Below are 12,131 nucleotides of genomic sequence, written 5' to 3'. Positions count from 1 at the left end.
ATACCAAACAAGATGAGAACACTGTGGCGGTACCTGTTATGCAAGACATGCTAATGGATATGCAAATGCAATGACATGTTTATCAATTCTAAAGGGTATTCTATCCCTTGATTCCAGTCTCACGTTAGATAAACTCGGATTAGTTGTTAGTCGTCAGTCAAACTCGGCAAGACATCGCATCTCGTGCCTACGTATCTCATCTGAACATGAGAATCAGAGTTGTCGTAGTTCGACTAAATTAGGGGTTAAGGATTGCCATCTGAACATGGACTTACAAAAGGGGACACCAGCTGTGTCAAAGGAAAGTGGGCAATGCGTTCACGTCCTAGCAGTAGGTGTCGCAGCTCGCTGAATCGAGTCTTAGGCAGTTACCTCTTTGCAATAGAACGGACTGGAATGCCACAAGATCGGAGACACATGGAAGGTCTAAAAGTGGGGAAGCTCTGCTCTAGAGTTGTCATGCAATATGGACATATGTGTTAGGATTTACAAAGGGGAACATCTACCTAATGTTAGCATGCAAAGAATAAGGGAATTCTACCTATGTTATCATACAAAGGGTTCTACCTAATGGGTGCTACCTAAACGGAACAACAGTCGATGGATGGAACGCGGAGAGGAGTTACGGATAAGGGTAGATGGCGATGCCGGAGGCAATCGACTTACAGGTAGTTGGCGATTCCTGAGGCAATCGACTTACAAAAGGATGGATGAATGCGTGTTGGTTCTGTTAAGTTTTGAAAATGATTACTTGACGTTGGATCGAGCTTTTGATCTTATTTTGAAATGGTTATCGGATGTTTGTTTTAATTCTTGTATTAACAGGTGATTAAAGAAATAAAGAAATAAATATTATACACTTTATGGGAGATGAGTACATTTTTTATGAATGGGGATTGTTCATGGCAAACAAACAATAAAAATATATGCCTCATACATCATATAAGTAGGCAACAGTTATCAATCAAATCGGATAAATAAACAATATATAATCAAACCAAAAAATCAAATAATGGAGCATTTAAACAATGAATTGGAGTATGAACATGTTAAATAATCAAGCAATAGAAAGCATGAATGAGAGAAACAAGTATAAAATATAATAGATGAATCAAACAGATGAAAATATACACACGAAGGGTCCACTGAATAATTTAATCAGGAAATGAGGTAAGGACCAAATAAAATCAAGGTAAAAGGCCTCTAATACATGGCATATGTGATGAGCAATGTAGGATCAAAAGATCTCTTCAATTGCCATAAGCAATCCCTAAGTCAAACATCGATCATAAAGAAGTCAACTGAAAATTCAAGTCAACTTAAAAAATAACAAATAAATAGCAAATTAATCAAGAAAATTCTGAAAAATTAAACTAAATAAGGTGGGGTCAAGACATCATAATCCCCCCAAAATATTTTTAAAATAATGAAAATTTGCACGTGAATTAATTAAAACAAAACATAAATCAAACCAAAAGTCAATTAATAAGACTAGGTTCGAAATAAATCAAGAATAAATATTAAATTAATTAAGAAAATTATGAAAAACTAAACTAAATAAGGTGGGTTCAGAACATCATCATCCCCCAAAAAGATTTTAAAAATAATGAAAATTGGTACGTGAATTAATTAAAAATAACAGAAGTCAAATTAAAAGTCAACCAACCAAACTAGGTCAAAAATAAATCCAAAATAAATTGAAAATGTGAAATAAAATTCCAAGAAATAGTCAGGTTGACCATAAGACAGTGGTCGACCTTCATCCCAAAAATCAAATGCTAACAATAGTTTTAAGTCATAAAAATAAAATCAATAAAAAAAGTGTGTTAAAATGGACCATTTAGAATAAATAATTAAAATAAAATATTAATATTAAAAAATACAAAAATAAAAATTATATAAAATTAAATAAAACGTTAAGAAAAGTGAAAAATATTTTTGGGTAATTTTATGGACGAAGAAAATAATTTAAATAAGAAAAAGAAATATGAAAATGGAAGGATTAATGGTGATGAACATGGTAAGCAAGCGTAGATATATCAAAACATGGTCATGGAAGAGATGATTACCTAATGGAAAATAGAAGTGGAATGGAATCTAATATGTGATGAAGCTTTGCCTCCTTGCCACGAAATTCCAATGCTCCTTTAGGGTTACGGTTTCAGCTTCTTAAATAAGGTGGATTAGGTGTTCTCATGGGCTTTTTAATAAGCGATTTATCCATAAGAATAAAAGTGTGAAGTGAGGTGTAAAATGATGTTATTTTGGGCCAAACGTAAGTGAATGGATGTCCAATGCATGGCCAAAAGAGGTAAAAAACGTGACTAGTTTGTGCAACATTCTTAGAAAATCTGATTGGGCCAACCAGGCCCAAAATCTGCCTAGAAAATAAAGTCATGGTGCCCACTTTAAATGAATGTATCTCTCAAACCATGGAAACAAATGAGATGATTCCAAAAGGATGTGAAATAGGACATGGCAAGGTACAATTGTTGGGAAGAATGTATTTTCAAATAATGCCTTGAAGTGCAAGAAAACTGGCCAAGAAGTCTTGACAAATTTTGAAGATTTTGGACTTAGAAAGCTCGGAACAAGCGGAACAACTTTCATGTTGGAGAAATTTTCAAATGGAGCTTTTATTTTGATGTAAAATGGGCTTAAAGTGAGTGCAACGATCATGAAAACTTGCCCTAAATGGAAAGTCAACCATTTCCAAATTAAGTAATTTTTCCAATTCCTGATTAAATGATGAATCCATGATCCAACCTTGATCAAATTTCACATGCAGGATCCCCTAGGCATAGATTTTGAGATTCCACTCTCAAAATGTCAGGAGTTGACTTTTCTGGCCCCACAGTTGACTTTTCCTAAACTATCTGATTCCCGATTCCATTGATCAATTGAAGCACTTCTAGCTCAAATAAAGAGTTGATTTTTTGTATGTAGACCCTTGTGTACATATGGAGGGCCATGGGAAAGAGTTTCACCCAAAGAATCAGAAATAAACCGATTTTAAACCAAACCCTAGTTTTAGGGCAAAATTGATCCGGAACTAATTGCACTGATTGCCAATGGATCTTTCTGAGATAATTGTAACTCTTCCTATGCCAAGATGCCTCTCTAATCATGACATGGATGAGCTCCTCTACTTCCAACCAAACATTGCCTGTTGCAGGTAGCCATGAAACCCTAATTTCTAATTAAATCCAGATGAACACTCTGATAGCTCTGAATCCTTCACTGATAAACTAAGGACCATAATAAGATACCTGGAGCCCTTTGAGACCCTTGAGGCTTGTATACTTAGAAAATGAAGTCCAATTCTCAATCTTGCTTTGTGTGGGCTCCTTCTGTTAAGGAGTGATCAATCAAAACCTGATTTCCATGTCACTAATGCAGTATGCAATGAGTATGACCTAGCATGATGTCAATGAAATTTGAAATATAATCCCATGCTTCCAAGAAAAAATGAAGGGTAAATTTTGGGATATTACACACATGAGTCATAGTCAACCGCCTAGCACAAATGGTAATCACAAGGGACGATCCAGATTAGAACATAGAGGATGGATCCTATGGTTCAGAGGTTGTCCAGCTTATCGCCAGAGCCAGAGCTCCGATCATCTTTTCCGATGGCACTCACCGGACTGGTCACCCAAAGAGAAAATGAGGTACATGATCTTAAAGAGAAAATGGCATTGAGCTCGAATCTGACCTCCAATTCCTCCAATTCCAAATATATTAAGAGGTGTGTGGAATTGAAAAATGAGGTACATGATCTGAGTTGCTTCAATTTGATCTCAAAGCAACTCAATCTTCTTGCCTACATTGGTAGGACTTCAGACACCCAAAGAATCAATGGAATTGAGCAACAATTTAAGAGAATCGAAGAGTTTATAATTTCTGCAACTTACCTTTAATTGAGGTATGAACACGATGGATCTTGATCTGAATTGTGCTTGGCTTCACTTCAATTGCTTGCAGGAAAGGAATGGAAAGGTTTAGAAACAATGGACTCTTGGAGAATTGAATTCCAAAATAGTGGAGATTCAAGCTCAAATTCAAATGAATTTATCCAGTTTATCATATGAGAATGAAGGGTTTGAAGAGGGGGATCAAAGCTGGCGCAATGGTGTTTGTAATTATGAGCATAAGGGCCTCAATTTATAGATGAATCCATGTTATATTTGCACACTCTCTCCACTTTCCAAAATTGGCAAAGGATTATAGAATGGTGTGTGGGCGCGCATAGGCCCATGACATGATAGTTGAAGGTCCAATTTGAATGATCAGATGTGTTGGAGTTAGCTTAGATTGCAAGGCACATGTGCATTGATGCTTGAAGTTGGATCCATGCCAAATGATATCAGTCTGTTTAAGCCATGTGCAACCTATGCATTTCTCATCCAAAATGAATAAATTTGAGCTCTTTAGAAAGGTGAGATCAAGAGGAACAAGTTTAATGTTGAACACTTTTTCATTTGGAGCCTGGAACTTGGAGTAATTTGAGGTGGATGTTTGGAAAAATTTGACATATCAAAATTTTTCTAAGTGTCAAGCCATATGTCTCAATATTCCACCTTGCTTAACTTTTGATAGGAGCTTCAAATGAGAAAAGTGTCTTCTTAAAAGTTGTAGCTCTCTCAAAGACCTTCAAAATTGTCACTAATTTTATGTCATTTGGATTTCAAATGATAGAGTTATGCATTTTTGAAGTTTGGAAAAATCACTTGATCAATGGTATAGGTCAAAAGTGACCTATAATGTAGCTTCATATCACATGCTCAAAAAACTGTAATTAGCTCCCACTCCAAACATCAAATTTGAAGTATACACATTTAATTTGATTATGAAACTTAGAAATATTTCATATCATAAAAATTGAGCAAGTTATGGCCTTGGGACGTTGACTTTCAAATTAGGGTTTAGACAAAATGACCTATAATGTTTCAATATAGAAAACGATTTTCCAAGAAAAACTAGCTCTAGGTCTCATCATGAAAGTTGTTTTGAATGTAATTTAGAGTATGTTTTTTCTTAGAATAATTTTCATATGGTGAAAATTGTAGGAGATAGGGTCTAGGGAGACCTAGTTTTGTCAAATGAATTCATCTTGCCAACCACCCCCAACCAACTTGCTAAATTTCAATTCTCTTGACTTTCTTGGCTCATGGTAGATCATATATGCATAAGATGATAGAGTTTAAAGTTTCCCTTTAGGAATTTGATCAATTGGTGAGATAGCTTGTTGGAGAAGTTACTCAAGATACCCGGTAAAACTAGGGTTTCCAAGGCAAATCACCCTCAATTTCTTGAAGAAAACTTGATCAATATAACATGTAGAGAACATTGGGACTCATATATGATGTTCATAAGCATTAGTGAATCAATTCTTGGTTGTGCTTTTTGTTGGTGAGGGTATCAAACCCTAGATATGATCTTGATGAATCAATGAGATCATGCCCTACCTACAAAAGGGTTAGGCAAATACAAAGACATATTTTTGGTATTTTAGTTAGTAAAATGATAAAATACAGGTATGATATGATCACAAAGTGCTTGGTGATCTCTCCCAAAACAAACCCAATGAAAGAGGGGTAAGGAGGATGCCAAGGTATGATCCCAATGCTTATGCTAATGATGGAATTGCATGAGGGATCTTAGGGTCAAATTTGGGGTCTTACAGCTGCCCCTATTTAAGGACATTCTAGCTGAGGAGGGTAAGGTTAGAATCTTCGGCTACACTCAGTAGAATAGGCTTAAATAACAACATAGAGAAATAAATTTTGGTCCCTCGGAGACCTCATGGTGCATACAATATGAATGCACAAGTTAATGCTTTGTGAGGAAATAATGCCACACAGTAAAAAGAAATCAGAGAGACCGAACATTCATAGGAGTATAATGCATTCCATAAGAAAAACTCACTAGGGAGACAGAGACTCTAAGGGGATAAAAGGAGTTATGCTTAGGCCAGGCTACGACTTAAAACTACTGGGGAACTCGAGGAATTCCATACGAAATAAAAAGACTCAGCTGGGGGAAACAAACATCTGCAAGGGATACGAATAAGTCAGGATAAAACTGAGATACTTGACTCATGCAGGGGAACAACGATTCCACTAAGGAAAACACACTCAATTCAACTGGGAAAAATATAAAATTTCAACACAAGAGGAGCAGAAATCTATTATCTACCACCTGTTACTGGGTAAGGAGATAATAAAGATATGACAGAGATAACATCCGCCATCGCCTAGGATGAACATAGCAAGGATGACTCGCTGAGGAAAACCAGGGGGAATATTCATTACCGGTTACTGGGTAAGAATAACCTTGTTGGGGAAAACTGCAGAAAATAGGATTTACAACTACCAGTTACTGGGTAGAAGACCAAAGGGTGAGAGTATCCGTCATCGGTTACGATGAACATATCAAGGATAAACTCAAGAGCGAAGAAAATACGTCATCAGTTAGGATGAGCATATCAAGGATAGACTTGCCTGGGGATGTTAAGGAGGATACCCGTCAGCGGTTAGGATGAACATATCAAGGATATACCAACTGAACAAAAGGGATGAATTAAATCTATCGAAAATTGGATAGAAAACCGTCGAAGAGAGAATCCGTCACCGGTTAGGATGAACATATCAAGGATTAACTCTGAGAGGGGACAAAGTAGGATTTGCAACTATCGGTTACTGGGTAGAAGACCAATAAAAGAAAAAATCCATCACCGGTTAAAGTGAACATATCAAGGATAGACTCTGCACAGGAGAAAGTAGGATTTACGACTACCGGTTACTGGGTAGAAAACCACCAAGGGGAAGAAAACCTGTCATCGGTTAAGATGAACATATCAAGGATTAACTCTATGAGAAACAAAATAGGGTTTACAACTACCTTTTTACTGGGTAGAATACCAAAGGTGAGAATATCCATCACTGGTTAAAGTGAACATATCAAGGATAGACTCCTGCGGGAGAAGAAAAGATATCCGTCACCGGTTAAGATGAACATATCAAGGATATACTTTCCGGGGAACAAATCCACTGGGGATTCTGCTGAGGAGGAAAAAGGGTATTTTTGCGGGTATTGGGCAAGAAGTAACAAACTGTAAACTAAGAAGAATATTACCAGTTACTGGGTAATAGACTCTTAGGGGACCAAGACATTTATCTAGGTAAGAGCTAGAAAGAATGGTCAATCAAAACTAAACCCAATGAGGATAGAACTCAAGGGGAGTAATTCCATCCAAAAAAATTGCTGGAGAGGAAGCTGAAATAACAATCATCCAAGAGGAAACAAACTCAGTGGGGAAATAGAGAAAGATTAAAATCTTTCTGCTTAAGGGGCCGACACTCTACAATTGAAGGAGGACATACACTATATTTGGTATGGGGATAAAGCACCGCCATAACAGAGAATGAGAATCTCAAACAAATCAAATATGAAAATGAAGGATATACAAAATCATGAAATTATATGAATGTATATGTATATGTATATATGGTGATTATGCTGACAAAACGATCACAAAGGATATAGAGGTGTCACAAAGAAACTGAACCACCGGTATAATCCTCGGTCAATCCACAAAATATGGAGACAAACTGCTAGAGAACAGAGAGATCAATATCCCAAAGGCTCAACCCTGGCTGGGGAAAGAGGTAGGAGATCTGCTGAGGAAAGAACATCTAATCTGTGTGGAATTTTAGGTCAACACCATAAAAAATGGGAGACAACTCTATAGAGAAACAATCAACAAAAAACTACTAAAAAATCAAGAGGAAACTCTAACTGGGAGCAAAGATACGACGATTGGCGGGGACACCAAAGCAATCTACTGGGGACGATCAAACATCTTCTAATGACGATCCACTTGCTGAGGAAATAGGAACTCCATTGGGGAAGGCCGAAACTCTGTCGGGAACAAGGACACACCGCAGGGTATCTGTATCAACCAACTCAGTTGGGGTTAAAGAAAGAAGCTCTACCGAGGATCAAACACTCCGCCGAGGAACTGAATCACCCCAAATGTCTAGGGATACCCGAAGAGTTAACTGCTTCGGGAACCTCAGATGCTTCGCACTTAAGGACTTGCATTTTACTGAAATGCTGTTGATATTGCTTTCACTTGCTTCAGAAAAATTCTTGCTTTTATATATTAAAGAAAAATTTATTTTGATTTTAAAAGTTTAATTTCGAAATGATCATAATAAAATTTAAAATTATTGGCTGAAGTAAATAAGAGTAGAAACCATTGGATAAAAGCTCAACTTTATTTAATAGAATGGTAGTCTGTAAATAACAAGACTCCATAGATTTTACAAAGTTGAAAATGGTAATTTACATGGAAAAGGGTTACATTGAATACAAATGATCCTTAATCCTTCTACCAACATTTGATATCCACTGTGCTCTTGACCGCTGTTGGAGATGAACTAATGTCAACCCTTGTGCTTAAACAAGTCTTCAAAATTACTAAAGATCAGCAGAATGCAATTACTTTCCATAATCCCTAATTTTGGCATAAGTTGCCCCAAGGTGGGGTACTCAACTTATCGGGAGATTCTTTTCTGTTTTATGTCTCTAATTTTTCCTGGATTGCCCTTTCGAGTTTTCAATCCACCGAGACGCTCATTTTGGCCTAATCCACTCGTTCGGGTTTTGAACTTAGCGAGTTGTTCTTTTCTTTTTTAGGCAAAGTATTTCTTGACTGCATCTACGTTCACATGACGAGTGAACTCTTCACCATCCATAGTTGTAAGAATCAATGCACTGCCTAAAAAGGCTCTCTTAAAATCATATGGGCCTTCATAATTGGGAGTCCATTTTCCTCTAGAATCTGGATTGAACGACAAAGTCTTCTTGAGCACAAGGTCACCTTCTCTGAACATACGAGGTTTAACCTTCTTATCAAAAGCTTTCTTCATTCACTGCCGATATAACTGACGATGACACATGGAAGTCAATCTCTAATCTTCAATCAAATTCAGTTGATCAAACCTAGTCTGACACCATTCAGCTTCAGTCAACTCGGCTTCCATGAGCACACACAATGAAGGAATCTCAACCTCTACGGGGAGCACTTCTTCCATACCATACACAAGAGAGAAAGGGGTTGCCCTTGTTGAAGTGCGGACGAATGTTTGATACCCATGCAAAGCAAAAGGGAGCATCTTATGTCAATCCTTATATGTGACAACCATCTTCTGGATAATCTTCTTGATGTTCTTATTTGCAGCTTCAATAGCCCCATTCATCTTGGGTCTGTAAGGAGAAGAATTATGATGTGCAATCTTGAAGTCTTTACAAAGAGCTTCCACCATATTGTTATTCAAGTTCGATCCATTATCAGTAATGATCTTACTTGGCACACCATAACGACATATAATCTGATTCTTGATAAGCCTTACAACAACTTGCTTGGTTACATTTGCATACGATGCCACTTCAACCCATTTTGTGAAGTAATCAATAGCCACAAAAATGAAACGATGTCCATTCGAAGCTTTGGGCTCAATCATCCCAATCATATCAATTCTCCACATGGAGAAAGGCCATGGGGAAGAGATAACATTCAATAGTGTCGGAGGAACATGAATCTTATCAGGATATATTTTACACTTGTGGCATTTCTTCAGAAATTTGCAACAGTCAAATTCCATTTTCAGCCAATAGTAACCTTCTCGCAACATCTTCTTTGCCATTGCATGTCCATTGGAATGAGCACCAGAGGAACCTTCATGCACTTTGGTCATCAACAAGTCTGCTTCGTGTCTATCCACGCATCTGAGCAAAACCATGTCGAAGTTTCATTAGTACAGTATATCACCATTCAAGTAGAATTTTCCAGCTAATCTTCTCAAAGTCTTCTTATCTTTCAAAGATGCCCCGGGCGGGTAAACCTGACATTGGAGGAAACATTTGATGTCGTAATACCACGACTTCTCGTCTTTCATCTCTTCAACAACAAACACATGAGTTGGCCTATCAAGACGCATCACAGATAAATTAGGAACTTCATTCTAATACTTCACTACAATCATTGATTCCAACGTTGCAAGAGCATCTGCCATTCGGTTCTCATCTCGAGGAATATGATGAGACTCAACCTCTGTAAAGAAAGTTTAAATCCTCCTCGCATAATCTCTATATGGTATCAGATCGGGTTGATTTATCTCCCATTCTCCTTTGATCTGATTCACAACCAAAGAGGAATCACCGAAGTCATCCAAATACTTGATTCTGAGATTCATGGCCTCTTCAAGCCCCATAATGCAAGCTTCATATTCTGCCATGTTGTTCGTACACTTGAAAGTCAATCTAGCTGTAAACGGTAGATGGGTGCCTTGAGGAGTAATAATCACTGTCTCAACGCCATTTCCATATTGATTAACAACTCCATCAAATACCATGCCCCATCGAGAACCAGGTTCTGGCCCTTCTTCAAGCAATGGTTCATCACAATCTTTCATTTTCAAGTACAAAATCTCTTCATCAGGGATGTCATACTGCACTGACTGGTAATCTTCAATTGGTTGGTGAGCCAAATGGTCAGCCAAGATACTACCTTTGATCGCTTTCTGAGATCGGTATTCGATATCATACTCTGATAATAACATTTGCCAACGGGCAATCGTTCTAGTTAAAGCAGGTTTCTCAAGTATATACTTGATTGGATCCATTTTGGATATCAACCAATTGGTATGATTCAACATATATTGACGCAGACGCTTAGCAGTCCAAGCCAATGCGCAACAAGTCTTCTCAAGCATTGAATACCGAGTCTCACAGTCGGTGAACTTCTTACTGAGGTAGTAAATCGCAAATTCTTTCTTCCCAGTCTCATCTTGCTGACCTAGAACACAACCTATACTATCTTCTAGCACAGTCAAATACATGATCAACGGTCTTCCTTCAATAGGTGGAGACAAAATTGGAGGTTCAGGCAGATATTCCTTGATACTATCAAATGCTTTCTTGCAGTCTTCGAACCAATCACAAGACTAATCTTTCCGAAGAAGCTTGAATATGGGTGCACATGTGGCAGTCATGTGGGAAATGAATATAGAAATATAATTCAAGCGGCCGAGAAAACCTCTGACTTGCTTCTCAGTTTTGGGCGCAGGCATCTCTTGTATTGCTTTGACCTTGGCAGCGTCAACTTTAATACCCTTCTCGCTAACAATAAAGCCCAAAAGTACGCTGGAATAGCTTCAACAAATGCTCAACATGTTCCACTTCATCAATCGATTTAGCAATCATGTCATCGACATACACTTGAATCTCTTTATGCATCATGTCATGAAAAAGAGTAGTCATTGCTCTCTGGTAAGTTGCACCAGCATTCTTTAGACCGAAAGGCATCACTCTATAACAAAATGTTCCCCAGGGTGTAATGAATGTGGTCTTCTCCGTATCCTCGGGTGCTATCTTAATCTGATTACATCCGGAAAATCCATCCATAAATGAAAAGACTCTGAATTTAGCAGTATTGTCTACCAACATATCAATATGTGGCAGAGGGAAATCATCTTTCGTACTGGCTTTACTCAAATCTCTATAGTCAACATACATGCGGACTTTTCTATCTTTCTTCGGCACAGGAAAAATATTGGCCACCCATTGCGGATACTCAGCAGTTACAAGGAAATCGGCATCAATATGCTTTTGAACTTCCTCTTTGATCTTCATAGCCATATCAGGATGCGTTCTTCTCAACTTCTGCTTGATTGGCGGGCATTATGGCTTCAACGGCAATCTATGCTCCACAATATCAGAATCCAACCCAGGCATGTCTTGATAGGACCAAGCAAATACATCTGAATATTCTCGAAGAAGATCAATCAACCCCTTCTTAGCATCTGGACACAATGGAGACCACACCTTGACTTCCTTCACATCATCTTCGGAACCCAAATTGACAAGCTCAATCTGCTCTTCAAATGGTTGAATAACCTTCTCATCTTGCTCAAGAAGACGAGAAAATTCATCACTGACTTCTACATCACTTTCCTCCTCGGCCTCAAACACAGGGAATTCAAAATTTGGAGAAGGAGAATGATCATTGTATTCAATGGTGTTAAGAACCAACCTGCATAATGATTTGATACTTTGATTTTAGA

This window comes from Lathyrus oleraceus, chromosome 6 (genome assembly GCF_024323335.1).
Source record: "Lathyrus oleraceus cultivar Zhongwan6 chromosome 6, CAAS_Psat_ZW6_1.0, whole genome shotgun sequence".
Taxonomy (NCBI): Eukaryota; Viridiplantae; Streptophyta; class Magnoliopsida; order Fabales; family Fabaceae; genus Lathyrus; species Lathyrus oleraceus.
Note: the sequence above shows the minus strand (reverse complement) of the source record.